Source organism: Felis catus, chromosome C2, assembly GCF_018350175.1.
Source record: "Felis catus isolate Fca126 chromosome C2, F.catus_Fca126_mat1.0, whole genome shotgun sequence".
Lineage (NCBI taxonomy): Eukaryota > Metazoa > Chordata > Mammalia > Carnivora > Felidae > Felis > Felis catus.
This window is the reverse complement of record NC_058376.1, coordinates 37,324,817-37,349,000: the sequence shown is the minus strand read 5'-3', so window position 1 is coordinate 37,349,000 and position 24,184 is coordinate 37,324,817. Positions and strand designations below refer to the sequence as shown.

The 24,184-nt window shown below is 32.4% G+C and overlaps 1 long non-coding RNA gene across 1 annotated transcript in view; it reads left to right on the top strand.

Annotated features, from left to right (window-relative positions):
* LOC123379911 overlaps window positions 1–24,184 on the top strand; it is a 307,334-nt gene that overhangs the window by 162,258 nt on the left and 120,892 nt on the right. Inside the window, exon 3 of the long non-coding RNA XR_006584949.1 lies at window positions 725–856. This is a non-coding gene — a long non-coding RNA (uncharacterized LOC123379911). The remainder of the gene's footprint in view (window positions 1–724; window positions 857–24,184) is intronic.

Sequence of the window (24,184 nt, the reverse complement as noted above, 5' to 3'; positions counted from 1 at the left end):
TTTCAGAAAATTTTCATCTCCATTACTTCTTTGCTAGAGATTATCAAGGTAAAAAGAGAAAGAATCTAATTTAGCATGGAACAAACAGTAGGCTTGGGGGTCACTTTTATGAAAGAATGGCTTCGGTATCCTTTGTTGATACCTCTGGAAGATTTAAGGATACCTCTAGAAGATTTAAGGCCATCCCTGTTAAGACTTCGTAGAATCTTACAAGATGTTCTCAGACCCTCTCTGCCACAAAAGCATGCCTCTAAGAATCTTAAGGGCATGCCACCCTGACCCTTTTAATCAGATAAAAACACTTGTAAGAATCTTAAGGGAAATACTGCATACCAACTTGACTTTTGAGCCAAATCAGAACAGAACTTGTCTTGAAATGAAATGTGGATATGATTTTCATATAATGGAGTGGATTAAAATCTGATACACTACAGGCTCACAAAGTCTTAAACACATTATATCAGCTTCAACAAAAAGGAACAGAGATAATATAAAATGCAAATAAGTTTGAGCCCTTAAACTAGTTTATACAGGAAACATACTGAGAAGCTTATTTCATTATGATCATGGTCTGTTTCCTATGGAAAAGAAGGAGAGAACCAAGAACTCAGAATGTGGAACAAAGAGACCTAGAATAATCATCAAGAAATTGGAGACATGGGCTAGACTGGTGTGGGTGTGAAAGATGAAATATCTTAAAGGATAAAATATTCTCTTTATCAAGGGGAGACAGAAGGAGGCTGATGCACACAAGAGACACCAATTAAGTAAGTGAGAAGGCCATCTCAGAAGTGGATCATCCAGCCCTAGTAATGCCAGGCAAGCGGAGCCCTCTCAATATCTGATGCATAAAATGGTAAGCAATGTTGTTTTAACACATTTAAGTTTTTGGAATATTTTATTATATATTGATAAATAAATAGGTAATTGGAGCTTGCCTTTCTTTACTATATTGAGTATAATTAGTATAATTATGAATTAACCTCCCTTGAATCAGTAGAATATGAGACTTAAATCAGAGCTGCAATACTCAATGCCCCTCAGGGCTTCACAGCATAAGCAAAGTTAGTTACTATATATGTTCTCAACAAAGTAGTGTTAAATGAATGAGCTCCTTGAACTTCTGCTTTGAGAAGACATTCTCAGCATATTTGTTGGCTTTTAACTGTTATCATCCTGAAGATAGACACTTTGGTAAGTCATTTGGAATTCAGTGCTTACTACAGTACAGGCACAGTGTTAATATTATCCTCACAATAACACTTGTTGACATTATTGTTGAAAGTTAGGTTCCTTGGGATAGGTTAGCAAGAAGGATGTTTATAAGAGACTGCTCTTGAGATCAATATCTCCGAAAGGAAAAAGATTGAAACAGGAGTGAAGAGAGGGAGGTGACTTGTCATATACTTTAACCAGCAGTGTTGGTTTACACCATGGAGAGCACTGGAATTGACTTCTTCTAGTCAAATCAATACATCCTTTCAGAGACTACTGTAATTGTTTATTATAGTTTTTTATAAATTGCAAATTAATTTGACAAGACCAACCTGCATAAACCTTACCAGCAAAGTTGAAAAATTCTCACAGAAAAAAATTACAAAACAGTCCCGAAGTATGCAAGTGAAAAGAATAATTGAATACCAAGATTTATGATTTTATAATAACTTCTGTATAATGTTTTCCAATTTAAAAAATTAATAAATTGCTTGTGATCTGGAAAGCTGCAGTTTATTTGTAATACATTTTAAATTTCTATCACTTCTAGTCACTTGTCTCTATGTGTTTTTATAATAGAGAAAACAGTATGTAGTTCTGAGTTACCTGGAAATCTCAGGATTGTGGTAATTAATAATTGTGCTAATATTCTTAATCCTAATTTTTAATCATCTATAAATACATAAAAATTCAGCCCAAGTATTTTCAGTCTTTTACCTTTATTCAGAGAGCCTTTTTAAAAATAGGAATATTTTCAACATAATTTTTTTTTGAAAAAGCTATTTTTTTAAATATTTATTTTTAAAGTATTGCCAAATTTGGATGTGGCAATTAGGCCACCTCAGTAGAATTCAGTTTCACTGTATAATATAAATGTATCTAATCAAAAAATAGGAATGAGGGGCGCCTGGGTGGCTTAGTCGGTTGAGTGTATGACTTCTGCTCAGGTCATGATTTCACAGTTTGTGAGTTCGAGCCCCACATCGGGCTCTGTGCTGACAGCTCAGAGCCTGGAGCCTGCTTCGGATTCTGCTTCTCCCTGTCTCTCTGCTCCTCCCCTGCTCACACGCTGTCTCTCTCTCAAACATAAAAGATGAAAAAAAATAAATAGGAACGATATGAAAATATTTTTCAAAATGTATTGCAAGGAACAGTTGTTAGAATTTCAGAATTAAAATTTGTACCATATGGAAACTCCCATCAATCATTCAATTTGTTTCCTCCATAACTTTTTGTAGCAATAAATTTCAGTGTATTTCTATAACATGGTCTTGTTTACAAGCTTTCTTTTCTTTCCTTTCCTTTTCTTTTGTTTTTAAACTTTTTTCTATGTTTATTTATTTTGAAAGAGAGAGACAGCATGAGCAGGGGAGGAGCAGAGAGAGAGGGAGACAGAGAACCTGAAGTGGGCTCCAGGCTCTGAGCTGTCAGCACAGAGCCTGATGCCGGCTGGAACTCATGAGCGGTGAGATCATGACCTGAGCTGAAGTCGGAAGCCCAACAGACTGAGTTACCCAGGTGCCCCACAAGCTTTATTTTCAATAATTAAAAGTTTCTAAAACTAAAAAAAGATGACTTCTTTTTATTTCTTGTTCATTGACATCTTTGAAGATTTCCAGCCAGTTTTGAAACAAATGTGATCAAATGTAGAGGACTCACTTATGAAAGGTTCAATAGAATTACAGTCTACTGAAGTTGATTTACAAAATACCCTTTAGCAATTTCAAAACTTTCTAAAATTTAATTGATGTCTGGCAAAGTGAAAATGCATATTGCAGCACTAAAGAAATGATGATGATGGTGATGATGATTGAGCAACTTCATCACAAAAAAATTATGTATTTCAGTGATTTCTGTATGTATACTTTGACAATTACAGATTTTGTTTCAGTTGCAAAAATATCACTGCTCATTTGGATGCAGTTATGAATTATTTATTCACGTGACCAATTTCAACCACATTGGCTGAATAGAATTTGTAATTTAGAAAAAAAATTGTTCTTATCAAAATTCTATGAGTCACTGAAATTTGTTAGTGTTAATATTATTACTGATAGTATTACTACATAATACAATTAATTTTACTCAATGGACAACTTTTTAACTGAATTTACAAAATTTCAAAATCATGTACAGTGAACTTCCAAAAGCTTTACTTTTATTTGATTTATTGGATAAAACATTAAATTATTACTTGAAAATCTTCCATGTTTTTCTACTTGAATCATCTATTAGTATAAATCTGGCACCATTTAAGTGTTTGTGAATGGCTTCTCTTGTAACTGAAGCTATAGCAATAATTGAGATTTTTTTTTTTTACTTAAAAAAACACTTAGGAATCAAAAAGACCAAAATTAATTTGGAAGAAAAATTATTTACTGAGAAATAAGTCATAAGTTAGAGTGATATGAAAATGCATATTTTGCAACTACATATGGTAAAATATCATTTTGCTTCTTTTCAGGTTTTGTGCAACCTTTATATTTATTATAATTTTGCCGAGAAATAGAAATTTAGTTATTAATTTTTATTTGATTTCATCCTAACTTTTTTGAACCACTGGCACCTAAAATCCAAATTAAAAAAAAATGGCATTAAACATAAAATAAACCATTGCAGATTTATACCACTCATGGAATTGATTAAACTGCTTTTACAAAAACATTCATATTTTTCTCTGCTTGTTCTATGGTGGTACTGTTCACTTCATCTCTCACATATATTGCACATATGTCTGATGTATAATTTCCCACATTTCCTACTGACTGCACTAACAGGTAGCTTGGCAACTTCCTGCATCTCACAAGCATAGGCCATGACAGAGTTGGCTGGCACAGGTGGTTTACAAGGACATCGTGGTTGAATAATTTTCCTACTACTACACAAGGCTGGAATGAGTTAGTTGCTTCTAGATTATTTTATCCCTTAGCACTATATTTTTTATCAGCAAGTGCCCTCAGGAAAACAATGATGAGTTATCTTTGCTCATTTTTCAAATTTAATCACATGTTAAATTGATAACTCTTACTGAGCATATATCATATACACTAGTAGATGATGCCAGGTAATGAGAGGAATCACTAAAGATCTACTAAACCAATTCTGATTTATTTTATCTAATTCTTATTACTACTTTATTTTTAAAAAATGAAAAATTGGGGATAATTTCTAAGATGGATAAGTGCTCTTCCAGGAATACAGCCATAAACTAGGACTTTAGAAGGCAAACAGAAAAGCCCATCAGACTATTTATAAGAATCCTGAAGTGTCTTCAATTATTTATAAAGCTATAATATTGAAGAGAAGAGATTAAGTCAGTATATGTTCTCAGAAATAGAACAAAGGGGAAGGGCCAGGAGCTAATTGAGTTCAGGTTTTGGTTAAAGGAATGAAATGTGTTTTAACAGTTGGAGCTATCCATACATAAAGTTTAATATGTTGAAAGTTAACATTTTATATTTGTAAAAATATTCAGGTAGAGGGTAGATGAACATCTACTCTTAATATTGTAGGGGAGATTCCTAATTTGGGTAGGAGTTTGGAAATGGTGCCCTCTGTACAATCTACAGGTTTTTATTACCTACAATGAACAGTAATGTGCATTGGTATCCCACTACAATGCAATTTACTTTACAGTAGATTCAGTAAAAGTTACTCAACTATGCCTTCATGCTAAAAAGCAATGAGGCAATCAAATAAACCTATTGTAATTTGTCTGGTTATGGAATTACCTTATAGCATAGAAAACCAAGGACAGAAAAAGGGCATGAGGCCCAAAGCAGGAAGTGGCAGAATTAGAGAGAGGTACTGGCAGTTGAATCATTATGAAATTGTAGAGTACATTTTTTTTTTACTATAAAACACAATTCAAATTTTATAACTATTCAGTGTCAGCACCCACAAGTACATGCCAGATACTAGGTCCTGAATGAAGAAAGTTATATATATATATATATATATATATATTTTTTTTTTTTTTTTTTTTCTATGCTCTTCTAGGCTTTCTGCCATGTGGTGCTCTTTGATTTTCAGACAAAGCATATGAAAATGTACAGGTGTGCGTGTGGGGTTTTTCTCGTTGTTGGTTTTTTGTTTTGTTTTTCTGTTTTTTTTAACTTTCCTCAAAATGGATACAAGAAAAGATATAAAGTTTTGTTATTTTAATGTTGGATTTCTACACACAATATTCCTTGACTAAGGCAATCTTTTTTAAAAAATCTGGACATTTTGACTGATTTTAAAATATATTAAAGATTCAAATTGAGGGGCACCTGGGTGGCTCACTCGGTTGGGTGTCCGACTTCGGCTCAGGTCATGATCTCGCAGTCCGTGAGTTGGAGCCCCGCGTCGGGCTCTGTGCTGACAACTCAGAGCCTGGAGCCTGTTTCAGATTCTGTGTCTCCCTCTCTCTCTGACCCTCCCCCATTCATGCTGCCTCTCTCTGTCTCAAAAATAAATAAATGTTAAAAAAATTTAAAAAAAAGATTCAAATCGATAAGTTCTATAGGTATTTGTTTTAATATATTTATGTTCTTGTATATATCAATGGTTATGTACTGAATGTGTCCTCACAAAATTCATTTGTTGAAATACTACGCCCAAATATGGTATTAGGAGGTATAATGACTATGGGAGGTGATTAGTTCCTGTGGATGGTGTCCTTAAAAAGGAATTAGTGCCCTTCCAAAAGAGACCCCAGGGAGTTTTCAAGAACCTTCTTAAATGAAGGACACATCCAGAACTTGGAAGTCTGTGAACCAAGAAGCAGGTCCTCAACAGGCACCAAATTTGCTGGCTCCTTGATCTTGGACTTTCAGACTCTAGAACTATGAGAAATTTCTGTTGTTTCTAAGCTATGCAGTTTGATAATTTCTTATAGTAGCCCTAATGGTCTGAAGCACTAACATTTTATCTATACCATATTTATGGTATAGGAATCATGTTTTCCTCCAAAAAATTTTTCTTCTTCCCCTCCTAAATCATCATGCAGCATATGATATTAGAAATCTTTATAGATAGATGATATATAGATAGAGACAGAGAGAGAGAGAGGATAGATGATAACTGAAATGTTTCTTGAAGAGTTGTAGATTTTAGTTTTGTTGACTGTATGTTTATTAAGATCATGAAAATGACATTTACACATATAAAAAACGATCATCCTTATGTAAGCAAACATTAAATGATAGTTATTTAGAAGATGAATATATTTAAAATAATGGATTAAATCACAACTTCTTTCTTAAGTCATTTCTATAGTGTTGTCAGCCTATTGATATACATAAGCCAGTTTCAAATAATAGCACTGACATGTGAGGGATAAATGAACAAACATTTTTAAATGGCCAATTTCTAGACTTAAAAAAATCACTTTAAAGACAGTATACAGAAGTGAAAGATAAAACTTTTAAAGGAAAATATATTTTCTTCAACTTAAGAAAAAATAAAGAAATCACCTGCTAACTGCAGACTTTTCCTAGAACCCCTTTTTTCTACTATTCTAGGCATTCCACATTACAAATTGAGTCTGAACTATACCTCTTAATTAGTCTTGAAAAATAACATATATAACTAATCTCATAATAGCATATTGGTTACATGAGTATAATTATTATAAATAGATATCTTCACACTGATGCTTATATTTGAGAAGAATAGATGATTATGGCTAGGTATTTAATGATGAGTTCTTAATAAATGATATATAAGTGCCTGTCTGGTTACCTACTACATTTTATTCTTGAAAGATAAAAAGTTAAAATTTCAAGGCTCTATTTTCATACATTATAAACTTTTGACATTATAGAAAATTGTACCCATTAGCAAAATATCTTAACAGCCTGATCATGTGAAAGGTAGTAATTCCTACACCTTTGTTCATATTCCGGTAGAAGAAACTTTCTTTACCTTCTCTGCAGCTAATTCTGCAATCTGTACAATGAATTCTGTCCTCTTCCTTTATGTGAAGGACAACACATCTGCCTTTCTTCCTTTTCCTATCATTTCTTCTCCCCCTTCATCACATAAACCTGCTTATTTTTTTTCTTAAAAGCATCTGTTCTTATAATTTAACTTCCTTTAAGATAACCATGTTTACTTCCTTCTTAATTCAGAATCTTCTGATAAGAGTACTTTATATCCAGTGTTCCTGTCCTCTTTACTGCCTTCCATTCTCTTCTCTCAACTTCCTGCCATCTGATTTTTATTCTGTCAGCTTCACTGACAAAGCTCTTACTAAAGTGACTGGCATCCTCTTCTTGTTCAAATTAATGGAAATGATAATTCTCTGTGTATATCTTATTTTCTTCTCCAAAACTTGTCTTCAATTCACTCTTTAAATTTGGGGGTTAGTTCCTTTATTTCTTCAAACCTTTTTCTTTATTTCCCTAAAAACTCTCCCTGGATGATCTCATGTACCTGTCAATTTGCCCAAAATTTACATTTATAGAAAATGTTGAAACAAGATCTGTCCTATTCCTTTTTTTTAACTTCATCTGAATTTCAATAAATTGAATTAAAAGAGAGATAAAATGTGTTCTTTTTAATAACAAAATATTGGAAGATATCTTTAAACAAATATATAGAATATGTTTTATTGTTCTTTCTTGTTATTATAAGATTCAGGAAAATAAGCATGGAAATACATAGAAACTTGAAATTGCAACTACTCTAAACATAATTTGAAGCACATGGAAAGCATTGCTCCAACTTCCTTTCCATTGCTTGACCTTCCTCTCCAACATCCAAATACGCCCAAAGACTTTCAAAGATGGGGATCTTTCTTGGACAACACATACTCTAAATTATATAACTAAACAGCTTTCTCCTGGTATATTTAATCTATCAATTTTTAATATTTTTAAACAATTTTAAAAAGTGCCAAGCAAAATAAATCTAATTATTTATATGAAATCTTTAAATAGTTGAAAACAGAAAAGATGCTACTTTCTCATCTCAAGGTTGGTTGTTCATCTCTTAATGGTTCAATTCAATCAATAATTTTTTTCCATGGCACAATTTTTGGTAAGCCACCAAATTTGTGGTGATTTATTACATTAGCATTAGAAAACAAATACAGTCTTCAAGCGCTAGATCATATTGAACTTCTTTTGTTGTCTACATAGCAATGATTTTTCATAATTGACTTCCTTTTATTTTCTTGTCCCATCTTATAATCTTGTCTAAAATGGGCATTAAGTTTTCCAATCAGGGTTTTGTGTAATACACTTTATTCCCCTGGTGAAAATTGGTACATTTGCTCATCTTCAGTTTTTGTTGTCACTTTTTCGTGACCTGACAATCCTTATAAGACTCATAGCAATAATTTGACAGTTTTATAAACCTACGTTGAGACCTAATTTGTTGAGACAAATAAATGTACTTTGATTTAGATTATTCATTTTATAATCAATATACTTACATTGGTATCCACAAACCGATACAGCTTCAAGTTGTTGCTGTTGTTATTGTTGGTTTTCAGGATGAGTATCATTCTTAAACAGGAGGGGAGGGGAAGCAATACAGGAGCTGAGTCATTGAGTCATTCAGATTTCACCATTTTCCACGGTTAGCGTCACACCATTTGTAATAAGGAATCAGCCCGTTCTTTCGTTGATATTTTTCTTGTTCTAAGCTTAATCAGTGTTGCCTGGGTGCTCAGTCAGTTGAGTGTCTGACTTCAGCTCAAGCCCTGATTTCACAGTTCAAGCTTCATGGCAAGCTTTGGGTTGACAGTAAGTGAGCCTGCCTTGGTTTCTCTGTTTCCATCTCTCTCTGCCCCTCCCTGGCTTGCGTTCTCTCCCTCTCCCTCTCTCTCTCTTTCAAAAATAAATAAAAAAATATTTTTTAATTTAATCAAGTACTTCATTTTTCAACTTGAGACTTTTTCCATGACATATTAGGCTTTAGGCATCCTTACATCGTTTTTAGATGTCTCTTCACCTCTTTTATTTTACTTTGGAAATATGTAGCTTTTAAAATTTTATTATTGGGGCAACTGGGTGGCTCAGTCAGCTAAGTGTCTGACTTCAGTTCAGGCCATGGTCTTGCGGTTCACAAGTTCGAGCTGTGTATTGGGCTCTGGGCTGACAGCTCAGAGCCTGGAGCCTGCTTCAGATTCTGTGTGTGTGGGTGTGTGTGTGTCTCACTCTCTCTCAAAAATAAATAAACATTTTTAAAAAATTATAAAATTTCATTATTTGCTCCCCCAAATAACAGTGAAACTAGGTAGATTCCTCTGTATCTATCTTGGGTTCTTCCTTATAGGAATTATTCAAAATTTTAGTCTCAATTTCACATTTAGAACTTGTGTCCCTTAACTTGATAAACTTGTTTTTCACTTTTGGAGACTATATTATTCTCAAAAAGTAAATTTCAAATAGCTATTTTCTGGCTGTCCCAAACAGGATACCATTGCATTGTATTCATGATAGTTTTCTCCTTTTGTAACATCATTTATTAAATGTCCTCTGTTATTAAAACACGTTATTTATTTAAATAAGATAAGTCACAGTAAATTTAGGAAAAGTGATGAACAGAATTTTTACAGGAGAAGTTTTGAAGACTCTGAGTTATCCACCCTGCTTTCCAGAATTAAAAGCATATTTCCCTTTAAATTCAAAAGAATTTTTAGAGTTTCCATAGCTTTTGTTTATGTTTTTGTCTTTCCCAGATCTAAAAGAAACACTGAGTTACATTTTTTTTGGTCATGAAATTATTAATGTTATTTACTGTTGTAAATCTGTGAAAATTTATATAGCTGTTTTTTGGTTCACCTTGTTAGATATTTCATGAAAATATGTTTGTTCTTCTTGCTGTTAATGTTGTTCTTGATATTGCATGAATTTCACTTCTGAGAACATTCTCAGAAGTTGTCGCAAAAATTTTTTAAGTATTAAATGTGGAGCAATGCAGGGTGAAAATCGGGATTTATTTCCACTTTTCTAAGAATAACTAAAAAATACCACCAAAATTTCAAGGTCACTTAGCAGTCTTTTTATATGTAATAATATTACTTCTAGTGTTGGAAAAACAAATATGTGATAAATTAGGAATCTATCATCATATTTTTCAACACTAATGTTATAATGTTGCAGTTATATCATTAGATCACAGTCATTTGTAGAAATGTATTTTAAAATGTATCTCTGTATTTATTTTTATACTAACATGAAGCTATTGTAGAAATTTGTGTTAAATTTCCTTTGTCTCTCTAATTTCAGAGACATTGTAACATATTTTGAATATCTTAATCCATAAACTGTGATATTAGTAGGTCAGCTCTTGGCACAAGTGTTTATAAAAATAACAATAAATAAAAAATAAGTAAGTAAGTAAATATTTATAAAAGAGCAAAAGAAAGGTTTTCTTCAAAAACACAAAATCAAATCTGACCATAGCAAAGATCAGAAATCAAGTGTACCTACTTCATAATAACTCCTACTTCTATTTAAATTCTTCCTTTATAATAGCTGCATATATACATATATTTATTCCATAATTAGAATATTAAGACTAAATTCTAAATTCTAAATTTTGAAATCTATTTTTTTAATATTTTATGATCATTTTGAATATATAAACACCATTAAGAGTTTATGAGTGCATCATTATGCATAACATTATTTGAAATAACATAAACAGGTATCAGTCCTCTTTTCTAAAAATAATACTGTATTATGCATTCTGGGTCCCAGTAAAGTAACATAAGGATCATCCACCAATGCTATAATTACCTGAAATTTGTACTCTTTCAGAAACTTTTAGCCAGTATTATCAGTGGGACACTTTAAGAATTAATCTATGGTTTTAAGGGAAGTCAACTATGTATAAGGGGAAATTGACTACTTTGAAAATCTATTCATGCTACAGAGCCTATGTATCTAATTCCAAAATGGGATACAGATGTGTTCAAAAGTAGGTGATGTAGGTATGTAAGTTTGATGGTGGAATAACCTAAAATAAACCTCCATGTATGCTACTCCATGTGCATTACGCTAAAATGAGATTGACCGATTTTAACATTCTGGAGTCCAGTCTCCCAAATTTAATTTACTTCTAAGTTTCACTAGACCAACTAAGCACCATTTGTTCTGACAAACGAGTGGGAAAAATCAATCTTTTGAAATAATGGAGAAGACTATTTTGAAAAAAAAAAAAGCTGTGGAATGTCTGTATTTCTACCGTTTCTACCAGGTGTTGCTCTAAAAGATGTTATTTATAGTGAAATATAATTGGGTCACTTCCAGTAATGAAAATTTAGCTTCCTTATTATCCTGGACACTATGGCTCATCTCCTGTTTCACGTGTTGGCTGGATTTTCATGGTAATATCTTCATAATGATCAAAAGAAATGGCTCAGTTAATGGGGTTATCAGTACAATGTTAGATGCTGCCAAAATCTTTTGGCTCAAAATCAACTGCTATAACTGTGTCCAATATCTTTTCATCTATATCATAACATGTAAACGAAGAGAACAAAACCTTTAAGCTTTAGAATTAAAAGGACTATATAGTATGATTATATATGCAAAACTATAATATGTAATTGTTATTTAAGAAGTTAACTATTTTTTCCTATTTATACATTACCACCTATTTCTTTTCCAATGAATCAAGAATTAAAATATGTGGAGATATTTGATCTTAAAAGTAATCAGATAAAATAACATTTACTTAATTTATCAAATATTAATCAGAGATAAATATTTTCTTATTGAATAAATTGAAAATAATTACTATATTAGCAGATTCTTTTGTTAGCCATTTTTGAGAAAATGAGAAATAAAAGTTTACCTCCACCAGAGATTTTCCACCAAAATCATAGGAGGGAATCATTCTGGTTTATGTGATTGATGTTTTATGGCCCAATCTTGAATAAAGGGTCTTCAGTCTAAGAAAAAAAAAAGAGAGCAAAACATTTTCGGAAAATGTAGCAAGATATATTTGTTCACTTTGAACAAATAGGAAAGCAAAGTCTTAGGGAAGATATTGATAATAAGTCAGTTATCTTATTTTATCTTAGATCATTAGGTTTAATCAAGCTAGTTGCAAGAAAGGATGCTTTCTTTTTGTGCTTCCTGCTGATCTACTGAATCCTTGTAATCTTTTTTTATGCCACAACTCAGTTGGAATTCTTGTCTGAACCCATATTACTCGATGCAGGAAAGGGCTTTTGAGAAAATAGGATAATGTTATTCACATTGAATCTTTGAACCTTTTTTTTTTTCAAGAAGGAATTATTGATTGTGTCAGCATCCTTCACACTGCATTGCGAAGATTCAATGTGGAACAACGATTCATTCTATAAAGGAACACAGGACATGATTGCCCTGCCTCCCACCCTATTAGTACTTTAACATCGGACTGAATTACCCAGCTGTTTTGACATACAAATCATCCCAATTGGTTTCTAACAATATAAAATATATTTTTGTATGCTGCTGTCATATTATTTTATCCTATTACATTCACAAACCTTATTTAGGTATTGAAGTGTGTGACCAGATCTCTTGATATAAGGTTAATTGGAAAAATATAAAAACAAAAAAAAAACCAAAAAAACAAAATAGTACTTATCTATGATCTGGTTCAAAACTAGACCTTATTGTAGCTTATGTTACAGACCATTTTTTGTGTCTGTGGACATAAACTCAACAATAGAGTGCAAATTGAGGGCACATAAAATCTACATACCAGTGATAGACATTTCTTCTATCTATCTATCTATCTATCTATCTATCTATCTATCTATCTATCTATCATTTCAAGATATTTTAAACTATAGGGTCATACTTTGAGTAAATGATCAAGAAAAATTCTATTTTGCATTGAAATTTTTATTTGTAATAGCTTTCATGCAACATAGAAAATTGATTAAAACCTATTTCTGTATCCAAAGTATACTGCTGAATGATGGAAATGAAAATCCAAAATAAAATTTAATTGACTTTTCCAGAAAGGATTCTGTTTATCTATCAGATGTCTACATGGTTTTAAAATTTTTAAAACCCTTGATTTTCCAGAATTTGAATCACTGCTCCTCAAAGGCCCTTTACATATTTCCTCTTTATATAGGAAATAAATTTATTAATTTTCATATCTTTATAGTAATCTAGAATTTAACATAGTATCATCAATTCTAGTAATGTTTTACAAAAAATACAATATCATATTAATATCTCAAGTAACATATATTGCAAAGTTTAACAGAAAATCCCTACTGCCTCTCACAGGATATATGAAGTTATTTAAAAAATCAACAGAATTTGTGAACTTTCCAAAGAATTCACTCAGAAAGTCCAAGATTGAATGGCTACTTTGAATAAAAAGAGTGAAGTTGGAGGTGTTAGTATATGAACCTTCTGTAAAAAAAAAAAAAAACTCTGTTAATGTTTTATTTTTTTGAGAGAGAGAAAGACAGAGTGAGAGCAGGAGAGGGGCAGAGAGAGAAGGAGACACAAAATCTGAAGCAGGTTTCAGGATCTGAGCTCTGAGCTGTCAGCACAGTGTCCATGGGGCTCAAACCCACAAACTGCTAGATCATGACCTGATCTGACACTGGATGCTTAACCAACTGCAGGCACCCTGCACCATCTTTGAATCATATAAACATGTACTTGGTCTTGTAAAATAAAGTAATTTCAAAGAACACTTTCACTACTCTCTTTTGCTTTGTGTATGTGTTTTTGCTTGCACATTTGAGAAGCTGTTAAAGGTTACAAAAATTGTGGTTCAGATCAAGAGCATGCTCTTATTAGTAGATAAGACATGCATTCTTGAGAGAGCCAAGCCAACTATTTATTGTTTTTAGGAAGTATAAATGCTTTATTGGGAAATTACTGTTTATTTCATTTTTTAAAAAGTAATTAATTTATTTAAAAATTTTAGTACAGTTAGTAATATTCAATTTTACTAAAGTAAACAGCATTTTACTTTACTTCATATGTGTGATGATGCTCTAAAGTGAATGAGGTAAAGCCAAAATGGTGTTCAGAATTATTGCTGTCATAAACATGTGATTCTGGATCAAGGTTCTGTTTATGATGAGACACAGCCTAGCTCATTTAACAACATGCTTAACACAGAATTTGTTCATAAGTTTTACCTGCCCACAGACAAATTTATAGATTTTTGTAGTAGGAAAACGTACAATTTCTGCTGTAACACCTCCAAAGACACAAATTATTTCACAAAACTGTCAGATCCTTTTCAAATATTCTAATAATAATTTCTTCTTACATGTGAATCACATAAAATCTTAGTTCATGATATTGAATCACAGCTTCTACTAAAGTGACACTTCTCACCACATTTTTACATGTACCTTAAAAACCTCAGTTTTGGCTTAACCCAAGCTGTTTTCTTCATACATGATATTCTTCTAATCTGTTCTACATGTTTCCATAGATTCTTCTATTTTTATTATTAATCTAGAATGTTCATGTATGACTTGATGTATATCTAAAATAAGATTCAGAAGTTAACAAATCCAAGAAGACACTCTTCCTACCAATCTCCCCCCTCCTTGGGTACTCCCTGAGGCAAGGCTTGACACCTGGTGTGAACTGGGTAGTACACATGGGTGTGCCACAAATGCATTGCAGGTGTGTGCCTTTTCTCAGCATCCAGATGAAAATGCGTGTGGCCAGAGATCCTAGACTGGTCCGGCTGCAAATTGCCATCTCCCTACCTTAATGTGCCATAAACATCATAATTTTACATGTGTGCTATGTGAGAATGTTTTGAATATAGTGCTATAATAATACTTGTTCATATCATTTTCATTGACTTTCATTCATTTCATTGAATGGTTAAAACTAACTCTTCTATTTTTCCTTATACACCAATTTTATCTCCCTAAAGAAGATGTGAAGATCACAAAGGGTGGAGACTTGTCTTCTGCACTTTTGTATATATGTGAAGATCGTGGTAGTGCTCATTAAGGTTATTAAATACAGTTTTATACCTCACAAATGAAGAAATGAATTAAACGAGATTAGAGCAGTGGAGATGAAACAAAAATTTTATACCACTCTTTATATTCACAGAAAACATTAGAAATATCTTAACTATTTGTATGTTTTTTTAACCTGGTGTCACCTGAGTTGCATTGGAAAAGTTATTCATAATTGAGAGCTGAAAAATATTCTGCAGTTTGGATTTCTATGTGGTTGTAGTTCCTTCTGAAATTGATTTACACAGAGTTAATCCAGTTTAAGATTTTATGATTGGGCATTTTCTTTATTTGGTATCCTAAAATAAACACCCAATAATTATCCTACTTTAGTAAAATAAAGAATCAGGATTTCTAATTTTCACTTCCTATGTGCAACCCAAACTAATTTATATTCTGAATACTGGATATATTTTCCAACTTGTGAATTTTTCAGTTTGACTATATACTGCTTTTTCTTAAAGATGGTGAGCAATTTAATCACATGAAAAACATAACTTCCCAACAACTCTCTTTAATTTTCATTATTTTCATATTATTGAATGTATTTTCAAAGATGAAAAAGGAGGTCAGCTGTAAGAATTGAACTGTATCAAGTCTTTTGAGATGCATTTAACACCTTTGTTGGAAGTCTCAGTAGAGAGGCATATCATTTGATGGGTATATAAACTGGCATTCTTCCCTTCTCAGCCACAACTGCAAAATAGTTTTTGTCCTACTGGTGTGGTTACTTCCTTTATTAAGTAAAATAAAATTAATATCAATTGTATTTGAAAGAGTAGTTGATGTGTGGCCAGCGACAACTTGGAATTTTCATGATTTCAAGAGATTTTATTTGTACTATGTAAATAATTACAGATGTGATATGAGTAGCAATACCTGTACTTGCTCTCACAAGTCTAGGACAAGAGTTGGGAATTGGCTGTTAATTAATTCTTGGTTGAAAGATGAGCCAAGAATTAGGCTAAGGTGAGCCTAATATTTACCTAAGGGGAAGTATGCCAGTGAGAGAAAGAAAAGACCCTAGAAATGATATGAAGAAATTTAGACATTGAGACCTCAACTCTTCTTAGCTGTTGGACACCATTTGAAATATCTGTTAGCCTCTTAGAGTAAAACAAAACAAACCAAGGATAAGCAAAAATAAAGTGTTATCCTGTGATGGTCATGGGGACAAGTATATCTCATGAATTAATGTGTTTGAAGTTTTATTGATGTTTTTGATTTCTTTATGTCTATTTTCATTTTGAGAGTTTTCTGTTTTTCATTAATGGTGTGCGTATAATAATCAAATCCAAAGTTGCCTTCCTGTTGCATAGAAGTGTGCATTACCAGACCTTGAAATATTCACTCCTCCTTAAAGAGTTTCTGGGAACAGATGGAAAAGAAGAAATTGAAATAATTGTCTGTTTGTAAATCTTGATTTTTCTCTCTCTTGATCTTTTCTCATTTCTTCTTTTCTCTATACTCCCATTGTCCATCTATCTGCATTATTATGTTTTCTACACACATCTAGTCATAATTAGAAAGACGTTCAAAAGAGAGAACCGAAGGAAAAGGAAGTGATATTCCATGAAATATGTAGGAGATGGGGCAAAGTACCTGTTTAAAATGGTGATGCTGAATTAAGTTGATTAAAATGGGCAAGAAACTCAAATGAGAAAAAGTGAGAATTGAGTACAATTGTTCATGAGGCTTAACCAACTGATTTTTTAAAGTATGATCTTTTCTTAAACAATTCATTCAATAAATTTTTTGTGCAGTGAATATTTATTGTTTTTCATGTTTTAAAGTTTATTTTTCTTTATTTTGAGAGAGTGAGAGAGAGACAGAGAAAGAGAGAGCCAGTAGGGGAGGTGCAGAGAGAGAGGGAAAGAGAGAATCCCAAGCAGGCTCCACACTGTCAGCACAGGGCCTGTTGTGGGGCTCAAACTCACAAACCATGAGATCATGACCTAAGTCGAAGTCAAGGGTCAGATACTTAACTAACTGAGCCACCCAAGTGCCCCATTGTGCAGTGTATGTTTATTAGGATCAGTTGTATGCCATATATTTTCAAGATACTGAAGATAGAATGGTAAGTAAGGCAAGAGTTCCCACCGGAAACTAACATTTTAATGAGAACAACTGAAAATAAGTAATAAATAAGTAAACAAATACATAACTAACAATGGTAGCTGTGTGCTATTTATTAAAAAAAGTATTATTTTTACATATTTGCAAAAAATAATTTAAAAAGGCATACTATTTGCAGTATCACCAAAAATATTAAATAACTTGTTATAATATAAGAAACTACACAACACTACCAAGAAAAAGGATAAGTAAATGGAGAGATAGACCTTGTTCATGCAACAGATTATCAGTACTTTAAATAAATGTAATTTTTTTCTTTGATTTATGAATAAAATGCAATCACAAACAAAATCTCAAAAAAAACCAACTAAAACTAAGCAAGCTGAATACAGAATTCACATTGAAAGTACAAAAGACCAATGAATAGCTAAGACTGTCTTCAAGAAGGAAACAAGGAGGGAACATTTACTTTACTTGATATCCAAATTATAATAAAGTTATAGCCATTAAGATACACTGCCTGAGGATAAAACAATAAATAAAAGTAACAGAACATAGACCCCATGAACAAACTCAAGCACATTGTCCTTTGATTTATGACCAGCATGGCTCTGCCTGACAGGAGGAAATGGAACATCATTTTAATAACCCATTCTCAGGCAATTGAGTAGGTATAGAGGAAAAATGAAATGATCACTATCTCACACTCTACAGAAAAACTAATTCTAGGTGGATTGTAAGTCATCAATACACATCTGCCCATTTATTTAAGTCTTAATGATTATTTTCAAATTACTCTCTTATTTTCATTTAATGAAATTATATTCTAATTTTTTTATTACTTTTTTAGTGTTAGTTTTTCTCATGTTCTTTGGATTTTTGTTTTCAGGTGTATCAAGAATTAATTTGTTTTTCTCTTTCCTCTTTCAGCTCATCTTTCCATTGTTTTATTAGCTTATTTTCTTTTGTTTTGTTTTATTTTTTTTTCCTATACCTTCTCCCTAGCTTCTGATAGCACTAGTCAACAATGAGCTCATTTTTAGGTGGTTTGATATTTCCCACTGTGTTGAAGATGTAACATTTAAGATATAGACAGCTGAACTTGGCTACAGATGTTTTTTTTTTTTTTTTTTTTGACTCTTATGAACAGAGTTCAATAGCAGTGTCTGCTTTAATTTTTTTTTAATATTTATTTATTATTGAGAGAGAAAGAAAGAGCATGATGGGGGAGGGGCAGAGAGAGAGGGAGACACAGAATCCGAAGAAGGCTCCAGGCTCCGAGCTGTCAGCACAGAGCCTGACATGGGGCTCTAACTCACAATCCATGAGATCACGACCTGAGCCAAAGTTGGATGCTTAACCGACTGAGCCACCCAGGTGCCCCAATAGCAGTTTCTTCCTTAAAAGTGGTAATACTGCTTCCAATATTCTGAATAAAACTCTTAAATACTTGTGTATGAATCTGAGGTCTGGCTGCAGTCCCTGTTACTGCTTTCATTTTCATTCTGAATCTTGGCCACAAAGATATTTATCTTGTGTTTGTAGACAGCAACATCTCTCTCTCTCTCTCTCTCTCTCTCTCTCTCTCTCTCTCTCTTCCTTCCTATTACCCATCCTTCTCTTCCTCCCCCTTCTCTCCTCACCTCCCTTCCTCTGTGATGTGTATTTGTGTGTGTGTGTGTGTGTGTGTGTGTGTGTGTGTGTGTTTTATCTAGCATCATTGTACTATCCATATGTCGGCAGTTTCTTTATCAACTAGCATTTACCTTCACAGACTTCTATTAAGCAATGACCTGGATAAAGAAACCGTGTCACTGATCATTTAATGTAAAATTATAGGCACTGAAATGTTCATGGAGTTCAAATGAAAAACCTAAGTATCTCAGATATAATAAAAGATACATTATTTTTAGTCATCCGTTAAAAAAACAATACTAGTTTCTTCTTACTTTACCTAAAATCTCAAGTGTTTTCAGTTGATAATATTGCCTTTTGGAAAACCCCAAATTTGAATAGTAGCATGTCAATTCTTTTCACAGTAACATTTGACTTAGAATTGATATTGCATAGAAAATGCAGACAACAATTATTTTCAGTATTAATTTACAGATTATTCCAAGAAATAATCAATAATGATTAGACTCAGCTTTTATAAATATTATCTATATATCTAATTACCACTTTAGAATGAGCTAGGTTATAAATATGTTTGGATAGAAAGATTTAATAACAAGAGATATAAAATTTGGACTATGGACATTATACTTTATTATTCTCTTTTTAAAATAAAAAAACTAAAAATTTTTGGTATTTATTATCTTGACAAGTTTCCAATTTTCATACTCATTACGTTGCTATAGCAGATATCTGAGTTAAGCTAATATAGTCATTATCTATTTAGGAATTCTAAGAATAGTGTGTGCATGCTTTCCTTCCTAGAATCATTTGCCATTTCAGTAGAGCCTTCATTTCATTCTTTATTTTCTAGGACTTCATTATCTATGCTAAGGCTGACATTTTCCAGATTGAAGATACTAAATTTGTCTTTTTTGACCATCTGTGTTAATTCTTGTGCTAAAACCATCACTTATCACTTTGCCCTAATTAAATCCAACTGTACATATCATTCAATGCCCTAATAACTCCTTCTCTGCAATCTTTCCTCCCTCTTTGACAAAACCAAGTTGTATCTAGGCTGACAGTGACTCTGGCTCAGTGTCTCCAAGATAGATGAGCATGTGCTGTAAAAAGGAAGCTGCCTTGGAAAGGGCCTTTTTACTTATCACCTTGATTGAGCTTTTCCATTTTTATCCACCATAAGGAGTTTTAATTTTGAACTTCCTCTTTTGCATTTCTAATGAAAGCATATAGCTATGATCACTTTCACCTTTGCCTCATTTGCAGTGCTCTCCTTAGTCAACTTTCACACATTTTCCTTTGTAATTTTTGTCTTTTGTATTCCATCCACTTGACTTACATATACAAAAGACAGGGTGTCTGGTTGTTAAAAATTTTATATGTAATGGTTTATATTCTATTTTTAAGGAGTGCAACTCACTTGTGCAAGGATTCTTTTTCATATTTGCTAAATTTCCAGATAAATAACAGTCATTATTAGTCTTTCTCCACCTCCTCTGATTCCCTTAAAGCTTGCCTTTGAGCACATCATTGTTGACTGCCTGCTCTGATGTGAAAAGAATTCCTGTACCATCATGTACTCAAATAATTAACCCCACTGGCTTTCTTTCAGGTTAAATTGCCTTCCTTTAGGTTAAGCATTTTTTAGAACTGCTCCATTCTTGTTTGCATGTTATAAATTTAACTTTTAATTTGACAAAGAAAAATTTTATCTTTGTTGAATATGACTTTATTTGTCCAAAACATACTCCTCTTTTCTTTTTTAATTAATAGATTTTTTTTGAGCAGTTTTAGGTGTACAAGGATATTGTGTGGAGAGTGTAGAGAGTTCCCTTATATTACTTCTCCCAGGTTCATCTCATTTCTCCTTTTATCAATATCTTATATTAGCATAATACATTGCTACAATAGAGGAGCCAATACTAATACTTTATTAATTAAAATCCATAGGTTACATTAGGGTTCACTCTTTGTATAATACATTCTGTTGGTTTTGACCCATATATAATGACATGTATCCACTATTACTGTATGATACACAGCAGTTTCACTGCTTTTCTTGTGTTTCACTCATTCATCTTTTCTTCCCTCCCCCAGAGCCCTTGGCAAACAGTGATCATTTTACTGTCTCCATAATTTTGCCTTCTCCAGAATGGAATATAACTGGAATCATGCAGTAGATAGTCTTTACAGACTGACTTCATTCACGTGGCAACATGCATATGAGTTCCTCCATGTCCTTTCATGGCTTTATAACTTATTTCTTCTTTATACTGAATAATGTACTATAGTTTGTTTATCCATTCATCCACTGAAGGATATCTTACTTCCAGGCTTTGGCAATTATGAATAAAGCTGCTTTAAACATCCATGTGCAGATTTTTATGTGGGCATATGTTTTCAGCTCCTTTGAGTAAATACCAAGGAGCATGTTTGTTGGATCATATGGTAAGAATGTGCTTTGTTTTGTAAGAAACTGACAAACTGTCTTCCAAAGTGTTTGTACCATATTGCATTCCCAAGAGCAATGAGTGAGAGTTCCTGTTGCTCCACATCCTTGAATTTGGTGGTGTCAGTGTTCTAGATATTGGCCATTGTAATAGGTGTGAAATTGTATACAATTGCTGTCTTAATTTGCATTTCCCTGGTGACATAAGATACTGAGAACCTTTTCATATGTTTATTTGCCATCTGGATATTTTATTTGGTTAGGTGTCTGTTAAGGTCTGTGGTCCATTTTTAAACAAGTTTCCTATTTTCTTACTGTTGAATTTTAAGAGTTCTTTATATATTTTGGATGACTATCCTTTAGCAGATGTGTCTTTTGCAAATATTTTCTCCCAGTCTGTGGCTTGCCGTCTCACTCTCTTGACATTGTCTCTCACAGAGCAGGAGTTTTTAACTTTAATGAAAACCAGCTTATGGTTCTTTTGTGGATTGTATCTACTACAATCTAGGTTATCTAGGTTTCAGGTAGTGTCAGTCCTCAAAACTTTGTTCTCCTCCTTCAATATTTGGCTAGCTTTTCTGGGTCTTTTGACTTTCCATATAAACTTTAGAATTAGTTTCTTGATATCCACAAAATAATTTGCTGTGATTTAGTTTGGGATTGCAATGAATATATAGATCAAAATGGGAAGAACTGGAATCTGGATAACATTAGGTCTTCCTATCCAATAACACGGAATATCTCTATATTTAATTAGCTCTTCTTTGATTTCATTCATCAGAATTTTGTAGTCTTCCTCATAGATCTTGTGCATATTTTGTTATATTTTTTCTAAGTATTTCATTTTGGGGAGTGCTAATGCAAATGGTAATGAGCTTATACTAGGAAATTCCACTCATTAATTAATATTATATACAAAAGCAATTGACTTGCATAATAACCTTTACCCTATAATCTTGCTATAATTGTTGATTAGTTCTGGGAAGTTTTTTTTTGTTTCTTCTTTTAGATTTTCTGTGTAGGAAATTATGTCATCCTTGAACAAAGCCCTGTGTTTCTCCTAGGCTAGCCTCTAGAAATTGTATAACTTACCATTTTTTATTTAGTTTGGTGATACATTTTGAGTTATAATTCATAAAATATATAGGTTGTATGTCTAGATATATCTATAAAAATATAGATATCCAAATATTCAAGCTCCTTTCATTGGAATGACTATCCTTCCTCCATTAAATTCTTTCACCAATACCACGCTGTCTTGTTTACTGTAGCTTCATAATAAGTTTTGACGTCATCAATCCTCCTACTTTGTTCTCCTTCAGTATTGTGTTGGCTGTTCTAGGTCTTTTGTCTTCCATATGAACTTAAGAATCATTTTGTTTATATCTACAAATTAATTCACTAGGACCTTGTTTGTGATTGTGTAGAATCTGTATATCAAGTTGGAAAGATTGTAGACGTTTTACCAATATTGATTATTTCAATGCATGAACATAATATAATTTCAGTTACTTCTGCTGTCTTTGATTCCTTTCATCAAAGTTTTTTGGATTTTGTATATAGATTCTGAATATATTTTATTTAACTAAGTATTTCATTTTTCAAATGCTATTGTGAATGTTACTATGATTTTAATTTCAAATTCCTACTGTTAATTGCTAGTATATAATAAAGCAATTGACCTTTGCATATTAACCTTGTATACTGTAATCGTCTATAATCATTTATTAGTTCTAAGGGTTTTTTTTTTTTCCATTTTTTGGTGCTTGTCTAGTTGACTTTGCATCATCCACAAAGACAGTTCTATTTCTTCATTCTCAATCTATATACCTTTATTTTCTATTCTTTGTCTTATTGCACTAGCTCGGTCTTCCAGTACCAGGTTAAATGAGAGTGGTGAAATGGAATATCGTTACATTGCTGTCGGTCATAGGGGAAAAGCATTCAGTGTCTCACCATTAAATAGGATGTTAGTTGTAGATTTTATAGATATTCTTTACCAAGTTAAAAAAGTTCCCTCTGTATCTAATTCTGAGAAATTTTATAAAGTATAATTGTTGAATTTTGCCATCCCCTCCCCAAATTAATTGACATTATCACATGAGTTTTCTAATCAGTGATGTGGATTAAATTGATTTGTGAAGGTGGAACCAGTCTTGCATATGTGTAATAATCTCACTTGGCCATGCTGTATAATTTTTATACATTGTTAGATTTGATTTGCTAATAATTTGTTAAGTATTTTCCAAGTATGTTCATGAGATGTATTAATCTATGTTTTTTCTTACTAGCAATGTTTTTATCTGGTTTGAGTATTAGGGTAATACTGGCCTCATAGAGTGAACTCAGAAATGTTTCTTCTATGACTATATTCTGGAAGAGATTAGAGAGAATTGGTATCATTTATTGCTTAAATGTTTGGTAGAATTTACTAGTGAAATGGGGCCTGTATGCTCTCTTTTTTGGAATTTTATTAGTTATTAATTAAATAACTGTAATAGATGTAGTCATATTCAGATTTTTATTGTCCTGCTTGTTTTGGTATTTTGGGTCGTCTAAGGTATTGGTTTATTTCATCTAATTTATCAAATTTGGAAGCATATGGTGGTTCCTAGTATTCTTTATTGTTATTTTAAAGTCCATAGAATCAGTACTGATAATTTCCCTATTACATTTGTGATATTAATAATTTGTGTTTCTTCTCTATTGTCTTTGTTATTGTGGCTTGAGGTTTATCAGTTATATTGAACTTTTAAATTCAGGGGCCCCTGGGTGTCTCAGTCGGTTAAGTGTCCGATTTCAGCTCCGGTCACGATCTCGAGGTCTGTGAGTTCGAGCCCCGCCTCAGGCTC